The 8600-nt window shown below is 40.4% G+C and overlaps 1 long non-coding RNA gene across 1 annotated transcript; it reads right to left on the bottom strand.

Annotated features, from left to right (window-relative positions):
* Positions 1-7837: 7837 nt before the first annotated feature.
* On the bottom strand, positions 7838-8110 carry LOC119495146. Its single transcript, XR_005208369.1, has 2 exons — positions 8078-8110; positions 7838-7964 (listed from the first exon to the last, which is right to left on the bottom strand). It is a non-coding gene; the product is annotated as an uncharacterized LOC119495146 (long non-coding RNA).
* Positions 8111-8600: the final 490 nt, after the last annotated feature.

The raw sequence follows: 8600 nt of genomic DNA, 5'->3' as shown, positions 1-8600 counted from the left end.
GCTTACCTTAGTTAACATTCTGCTGGCTAAACATGCCTTTTAAAAGACATACACGCATTGTACTACTCTTCTCCCGCATTTACAAGACAAATAAAGGCTTTCCACCAGGAAAAAAAAAGGACCCCAAATACAATAATAGTGTGCTGAATTACTAATGTCACACCCTTTTCAGGGAGTACACATTAGCATATGAATAATAGACAACCAATGTTTTTTTTTCCTTCAAATTTTATATCTTTGTTCAAATGTCATGAAAAAGTAAAACCCGAAACAGTTTTGCTCTCTTACAACGCCAAGGGGTAATTACACTATTTTCCCTAAGAGGGAGAAATAAGAGAAACCCTCCCCTTCTTTGATAATGCTGCTGAAACATATTTACAGTGCACCACTGCTTGTGATTTATTAATATTAGAAGACAGCTTTTGTTGCAGTGTTTTCATAGCCCGTGATTAGCACAGCCAGAGCACACTGAATAAATTCATAAGTGGATTAAATTATCAAAGTGGAATAAATCGAATAATATAAATGTTCATTGGAAGTGAAGGACTTCATATTTCCAGCGCTGTCAGATTAGGGAGCAGATGGTCACCCTTATGCCAGTGTTACTGTGCGAGCGGCTCGTGTCAGAGGCCATACCTTTACCAATAACATGAACATATTTCTGGACAACACACAATTGCATTGGATACAGTGGATTTATCTAATTAATCCAATCATCTCTTTTGAATGGGGGGGATTTCTGTGCCCACTGGTCTCCTCCTTTTTGACTGAGATTGGCGTCTTTGTGCCAGGCTGCCAGGCTTGCCAGCCTAAGAGGCTGGTCCCCCTTCTCAAGGAGACTGTTATGACCATGTGGTGTTCGTGCCAACCTCTGGCTGTGGCGGCGAGATAGGGAGCGCACGGGAAAAAAAAAACACACACACACAGAGGCTGAACACATTAAAACACACACATAACGAAGCAACACTCAAAAATGCACTTGATGTATACACAGATATATCTTTCACACACACACACACACACACACACACATGGGCAGACGAGCCTGCCACTCTAAAATCGACTTAATCTGTGATCAGATAAACTACAATAAAGGAAAGCCTGGCAATAGAGGGCATGGGCTATTATGAATGATCTGTATGTTGCTCAAACACACACACACAGTAACAAACACGAGGACAGCCATACACACACACAAAGGCGGCCCCCTCACACTCTTATTTGACTTTGTGTGTGCTTCGCTGGGTTTATTATGACAGGCTGAGCGGCGGGGAGGGAATTAAACTGTTAAGCAGACATCAGAGGCAGTCTAATGTTTAATGCAGGAGCCGGGGCATGTGCTGACTGATAATGAATACAAACAGGCCAACGTCTTATTTGTTGTGCTTTTCATTGGGAACGACTGGGGTGCTTGACATCCACAGCTAATGTACTGTACGGGGCTATTGTTCTAACCCCCCTCTCTCTCTCTCATCCTTCCTCCATATCTCTCTCCGTCTCACTTTTTTTTTTTTTTTTTCATTTCACTTGTCTCCCTTTATTGCGCTGATTCTTCAAAGCTGCGCTGTCACACCGCCGTCACACAACAAGCCCGTCTCGGCGCTGGATGTGACAGGATAATGTTGTAATTCTCGCGGAATCACAATCTCCATCATGATAATGTGTTGATGGGATGTGGTAATAGTTGTTAAAAGGTCACCCAGTGTGCTGTAATTGGCTCTTTCATACTCCACTACGCTTACTACGACAGAAGGCATGACCTCGCTGGCAGAGACGGTAAATATGCCATCTTGAGAGTGTAATTATACAAGCCAAGCCTTCTTGGATCTCTTTCTCCCGCCTCCTTTGCCCTCTCTTGCCACTCGTCTCCCTTACAGTCTCACTTTAGATGTCCAAGTGTAACTGTAAGTTGGCATGAGAAATGAGGCAAAGCTGCGGTACAATACTGTACGTATGCCATGATTGGCAACCGTACAGTATTGTTAGGAGTGAAGATCTAATTTGAAGAGGCATTAAAAAAGAAAATATCAGATTCCTCATCTCGCTGAAAGGCTTTGTTCACTTCATATAAATGTAAACACGAAACAATCCAAACAATATGTTGCTTTAACTGATATCTTCATAATTGAAAAAGAAAAATGTATACTTAAGCATGTACAAACAGTTTAATCACATTCCATCGTGACAGCCCAGGGAATAAATAATAAATAACAATCCTATACATATTCTTTTTTTTTTTTTTTTCAAAGACAGCAGCAGCTTCAGCTCTGCTCTTAATTAGTTCAAACACACAGTTAAGTGGGAAAATGTGATTTATGCTTTTTGGGCATTAGGTGTTAAATTGAATCAATACTGTAATTAATACAGTGATACAATGAGGGACTATACATAAAAGGCATAATTGCTCTAATCAGGTAGAGATAGTAAAACACAAGCATAAGAGGCGAGGCATCTTCTAGGTAACTAGAAGTACAGTATTTATATGTAAAACAAATTTCATATATACGTTTACATTTTGTTATTAATAATTTTTTTAAATATTAATCATATCTTTTTATATAAAATTATTTTCTTTTCTCCACAGCCCTTTCAAACTAACCTTTCACCATTCTGAAAATAACACAGTTATTAACAGTATTGTGAGGAAAATTATAATTTTCAGGCTTCTGTTATGTTCTTAGTCACTGAGTTTATCTATCTATCTATCTATCTATCTATCTATCTATCTATTTAAAGTATGCACATTTTTATAAAAATACACACAGAATAGTACCATCTAATAAAAAGAGAATTGTGGTAACAGTTTAATTAGTATAATAAATTATTTTCTCCCACGACCAACGTGTGTCCAAGGTAACATAAAATATGAAAATAACACATTTGTTAACAGTATTGTGGGAAAAAGCTAATTATGTTCAGGCTTCTGTTATGTTGTTCTTGGTCACTGAGTTTATCTATCTATCTATATATATATATATCCATCTATCTATCTATCTATCTATCTATCTATCTATCTATCTATAATACTGACATTTATACAAAAATACACACAGAAAAGTACCATCTAATAAAAACAGTATTGTGAGGAAAAGGCTAATTATGTTCAGGCTTCTGTTATGTTGTTCTTGGTCACTGAGTCATTTATCTATCTATCTATCTAAAGTGTGTACATTTATATAAAAATACACACAGAAAAGTACCATCTAATAATAGGAGAATTGTGGTAATTGTTTAATTAGTATAATAGCCTGCTTTTATTTATACATTCATTATTACATTTTAATTATTTCAAATTTGATTTTGGCTTAAATATAAACCTATTTTACTTTTACCTCACTCCTGATATTTTACAACAAAAGGTTGGAAGCATTTCCTTTTTTTATCCTGCTTCTAAATAATTTTATATTATAGGAGTGTTTTTTTGTCGTACGTGTGCAACACAATGCGTAAAAGGTGAAAAAATGACCTGGCAGATGTGTAAAGTGTTACACATTTGGTAATTCATGCATTAAAGTGCACGTGCTGCATGTAATAGGCGATACAGATCCATAGCACCTCCCTGTGGTGCTGACCATCTCATTGTGAGTGGTGTGAATTGGCTCCACTCTCAATATCTTATCTCACATCTCCTCCACTTATAGTCACTTTTATCTACCTAGCGAGATTCTTCTTTCCATTCCGAGATTACCCTGTTAAATTACAACATCATAAAACATTAAAAACGAGTGCTTCTCTTGGAAAACTTATCATCCGGCCTGACAATGTGCTTCATTCGGTTTAGGCGGCTATTGAAAACCGCTGCCATCACTGTAACATTGTTATGGTAACTGCTTGAGTGAAGTCACCAAATCTTATTGTAAGATCTCCTACAATATCATAATAACACTTGGAAGCGGGGGCAGCGGAGTTTGACAATAATATATCTGTGGAAATCTTTCCCCCTCTCTCCAGATCCTCAGTGAGAGGCACATCAGAGGAGACATTTGCGCTTTATGAAGTGCATTCATTTGGCCATTTGCCATGTTTCCTCACCAGAGGACTGCTATGATGAATGAGAGGAGAGAAGAAGCAGATTTTCTCTCCCACCTCTCGGCTCTCCCCTGTGATTACTAATACAGAGCCCTGCAACCTCCCACACCATATGAAAACTGTAGGCTTGCTCTCATATCCTGGGTAATCCTCAATTTCCCAGAATCATTAAACTGAGACTAGCATCTCTGATGGCTGGAGATACTTGACATATTATGATTATTACCATATGAGTACCTTGTTGTTACCTAGGAAGTGGCGAGGTTGCCTTAAAATCGATGTGGAAGACTGGCATTAATAGCCTTTCTAGGTTGTCGCATTTGAGAATAAAAGCCCCCCCTTTTTTTATTTGTATAAGATAAATCACAGCTGTTGCCATGATGGACAAAACAAATATCCAAAGAGTTTTGATGCAAAAAAAAAAAAGTTTCATCTTTTAGAGGCAAACTTTGAAGCACCTCTGCATTGACTTTTACGGAAACAATTTAATTTTATTGGTGTTCAATTTGCCAAATGTCACGGTTTGTTTCACATGCTCGTCCGTGCAACCACCAGGAATTTAAGCCCCTGACCGTAACTATCCGGAGGTGGATACTCCCTAACTAGCAGAGCCACTATGGGCCTGTGTGGTATGGAAACACTAAAACGTTCAAATGCATCATTTACTCTACATATAAACTCACATTTCTGATTATAAATGCTACCCTTAGGTGAAAGGGATGGAATTTATAAAGTCGAAATGCTGAATCCAGAGAATTAAAGTACTTAGTTGAGAGGGGGGATACTCCGCTGCGGAGGGCGGACCAGGGAAATTTATGTGGGAGAAAAATGTATGTTCAGCGGATCAGCTCCAAACCAAACATATTATCTTTTTTGGAATGCCCTCCTCTCCATCGCCTCAATCAGTTGTTCACAGTGTGTAATTCGCTGACATGTTCACCATGCAGAGACTCTCTCTACCTCTGAGGGGAAGGATACGGAGCTGATACTGTGGCTAACCTGACGCCTCTTCAAACATCCAACACAGTTTACTCATGGAAGAGGTAACAAAAAAATGCTAGAATCAAAAACTGAGTTTTGTTTCATACCCACTTGGTTCACAATGTACAGAGTGGAAGGTTTTTAAGACTTAAGGCACTGTCCTCTGCGAGTCAATGACTAAAAATGTCCAGGAGCATCCAAAAAAAAGTGGAAGTGAGTGAGAAAAACAGTGCTTGCCCCTGAGGGGTTGGATTAGCAGATCTCTGCTCCGTCTTCTGCACGAGTCCTGGTGACAATTTTGGAGGGATGGGTCAGATGAAAGACAACAGAAGGAAAGCAGGATCAAAAGCCACATGCTTTCCTGTATCCTTGCTTTTTCTAAGGGGCATACATAGTGCATTGGATTCATATCAAGGTCTTTGTGCAGGGAGAGTCGGCCAACATGCAGTGGCCTTATTATTCTTTACTTCAATAACAAACCCACGTCTTCCCCCTCTCGCCATCAAAGGCGCAGCTCTCTAGAAGTGAAAAATACACATCATATATGAGTCATTCGTCTTCCTTGAAATTTAAATAACTCCTTTGAACATTGTCTTTGGTAAGTTGTGGCCAAATATGTAATGCCGCGTTCGCCGCAGTGTGTAACACTCGTCGAAGACAATTCGGTGGCTGCCAGCCTTCCCTTACCCCCCCGTCACGGTGAACACAGTGTAAGAAATGTGGCGTACTTTTTCTCTCACACTGTGAAACTACACCACATAACTTTTCATACCTTTCAATCGACTCCCATTCGCAACCCGGTAACGACATTCACTCCCTCGCCCTGAGTGACAATAACTAAGTTGTCCACATCCATTCCGCGCAGTTATCCGCCCGTAGCCTATAAAACAGAAATAACGCGGAGGTTTACTCACAGTGAGGGGTTACTCTCAGACCGGACCTGGGCAGCCATTTGAAGTGACAGGGCCGCCCATCATGCGCCTCTAACGGGGTCAGGGGGCCTTATGGGGACTTGATCCAGAGCGAGGCCACGGGGACCGGGCCTTTAGAGAGGATGGATGGAGCCCTGGTAAGGAGGAAGGACGGGCTGATTACATCATTTTTCAGACCCACCAAAAGGCCCTGTAAGGACCTTTGGGCAGCTGGATTGACAGTTGGCCTCTCCGCTAATACATTTTTGGAGTGATTTGTCAAAATGAAGAAATTGTTCTCGCTGACCTATCTCGCTCAGCTGTGAGTGACTCAGTTGGTGAGACTTGACGAGACGAGACGACATATTCCTCATGCTCGCAGTGTTGAATATATGAGAGCCGGAGTCATAACAAAGCATTCATCATCATGAAAAACTTACTTTAAAGAAAGAAAATCTTTCAAGTCTGAGGAAATGACATTAGGGGGAACATGTCAGGATCCGAGTTAATCACTTCCTTATAGTCTGTGTTGTGCTGTAGGTGGCGTCTACTTCTGTCGCAGGGAAATGTTTTGTTTTCGTGCATTTCCTGAATATCTACAAATATTCCCCGAAGGCACGCTGCAGCGCGATGTTGCGCCACCTGTTTTCAAGGCGCAGCCGCTCCCCGGGGCCCCTCAACAAATCATCTTCCTTGTTTCTCCTGCGGGGAAAGAGACACCGTCACTCCTGGGTTTTGGGTGTCATATCATGCTGAAAGGATGCTAGAGCAAATTCGACATTTCCGTCTGTCCCAACAGGTAAAGTGAGAATCAAAAAAAAAAAAGCAAAGGAATTGTGAAATTAGAGGAGGTTGGAAATTCTAAGCGGGATTTTTCCTTTTAAGGTTAAAAAAAAGTGGCAACTCTCTTTCTTTGAAATTTTATGGATAACTAGATTTTGGTTTCTTTTTACATGGTCTAACAAAGGGGGATGTATTCTCCACTTTCCCTCCTTTAATGCATGAAACGGCATCACCACACCCTCAGCTTAGTCCGGCATCTTTGTCTCAGCAGTGCAGACATAATGACTGACCTGGATTCATACTACTGTTTTCAATCACCATCTCCCTCCAAGGTTATTGGCCAAAATCCAAAGGTTGTTCTGGGATTCCACTTTATCAGAGGCAGAGGCAGAGCAGCATGCGGAGTTAATAATAATTTGGTCTGTGTTTTACAGCTGTTACACAATAGACACTGTGTAAAGCTCTACGACAACGGGGGCTCGGAGCTTCCCGTTTTAGAACCAGATCTGTCTCTGTAAGACAGTCAATGACGGACAAATCGTAGAAAGATATCAAAGCAAAGAAAAGAACAAGACAAAGGAATTGCTGGTTATCTATAATGCAACAATACAGTCTCACGGCAGTTTGTGAAATAGTCACGAAATTTAATCTATTTGATTTGTGTACATAGACACAAATTTCCCTTTTTTTTGTGACGCTCAGGGCAACTTTTTTCTTTTTCTTTTCCTGTAATGTCCAGCAACACGTGACACGTGTCAATTTCCACCCCAGTCTTTTCAAAATAAAACTGCTTAGTTAGGTTTAGGAATACATCGACTTGGTTAGGCTTAGGCAACAAACTACTTAGTTAGGTTTAGGAAAAGATCGCAGTTTGGGTTAAAATAATACCGGAAATGGCGTATCTTAAATATGGACGTAACGTGAAAAAAACTTCTTAGTTAAGTTTAGGAAAAGATTTCGGTTTGGGTTTAAAGTAACAACAGAAGTAGCACAATTTAAGTACGGAAGTTAAGTGACAAATAAATCAAAGTTGACTTCCGTTTCAATACAGTCTCACGGCAGTTAGTGAAATAGTCACAAAATATAATTTATTTGATTCGTGTACATAGACACAAATTTCCCTTTTTCTTCCCGTGACACTCAACGTGACTTTCAACAACGTATTTTTCGTGTGTTTTCTTACGAATGTTCGGCAACACGTGACGCGCTTGTCAATTTCCGCTCCAGTCTTTTCAAAATAAAACATAGACTTGAATTACCCTTTTTTTTGTGATGCGCAGCACGACTTTCAACAACGTACTTTTCATGTGTTTTCCTAGAAATGTTCAGCAATATGTGTGTCAATTTCTGCTCCAGTCATTTAAAAATAAAACTACTTAGGTTTAGGAATACATCGACTTGGTTAGGCTTTGGCAACAATCTACTTAGTTAGCTTTAGGAAAAGATCACGGTTTGGGTTAAAGTAACTCAAGTTGTAGTGCTGTAACTTAAGTACGGAAGTTATGTGACAAATAAATGAACTTTCACTTGTGGTTTCACACAGGACACGAACACTGATCTCCTGAGCAAAAGTCCAGTGTTTTTCGACCCACCCATCCACCCCTATCTCCTCCCTATGCGCCGTTTGCCTCTCTTTATGAACTGCTGTGCGACTGGGCTGAATGCAAACAGTGTGTTACATTGTGCTCTTTTTGACGCTGTATTCAGGAGGCAGCGCCTTGTGAAGAAATGTTCCCTTAATGGCACTAGTGTGAAACTTTCTATAGATTTTCATTACACTCTCCTCATGTGGTGTGAGAGAGCCGAGTTAGGACGGCAGCAAGTAGGTGCTGCCACGCCGAACATCTGCTCCCTCCATTACAAGCCGAGCCAGAGAGCACATTATGAGAGCTACAG

Source organism: Sebastes umbrosus, chromosome 10, assembly GCF_015220745.1.
Source record: "Sebastes umbrosus isolate fSebUmb1 chromosome 10, fSebUmb1.pri, whole genome shotgun sequence".
Taxonomy (NCBI): domain Eukaryota; kingdom Metazoa; phylum Chordata; class Actinopteri; order Perciformes; family Sebastidae; genus Sebastes; species Sebastes umbrosus.
The sequence above is the reverse complement of the archived record's forward strand: the minus strand, read 5'-3'. Positions and strand labels throughout refer to the sequence as shown.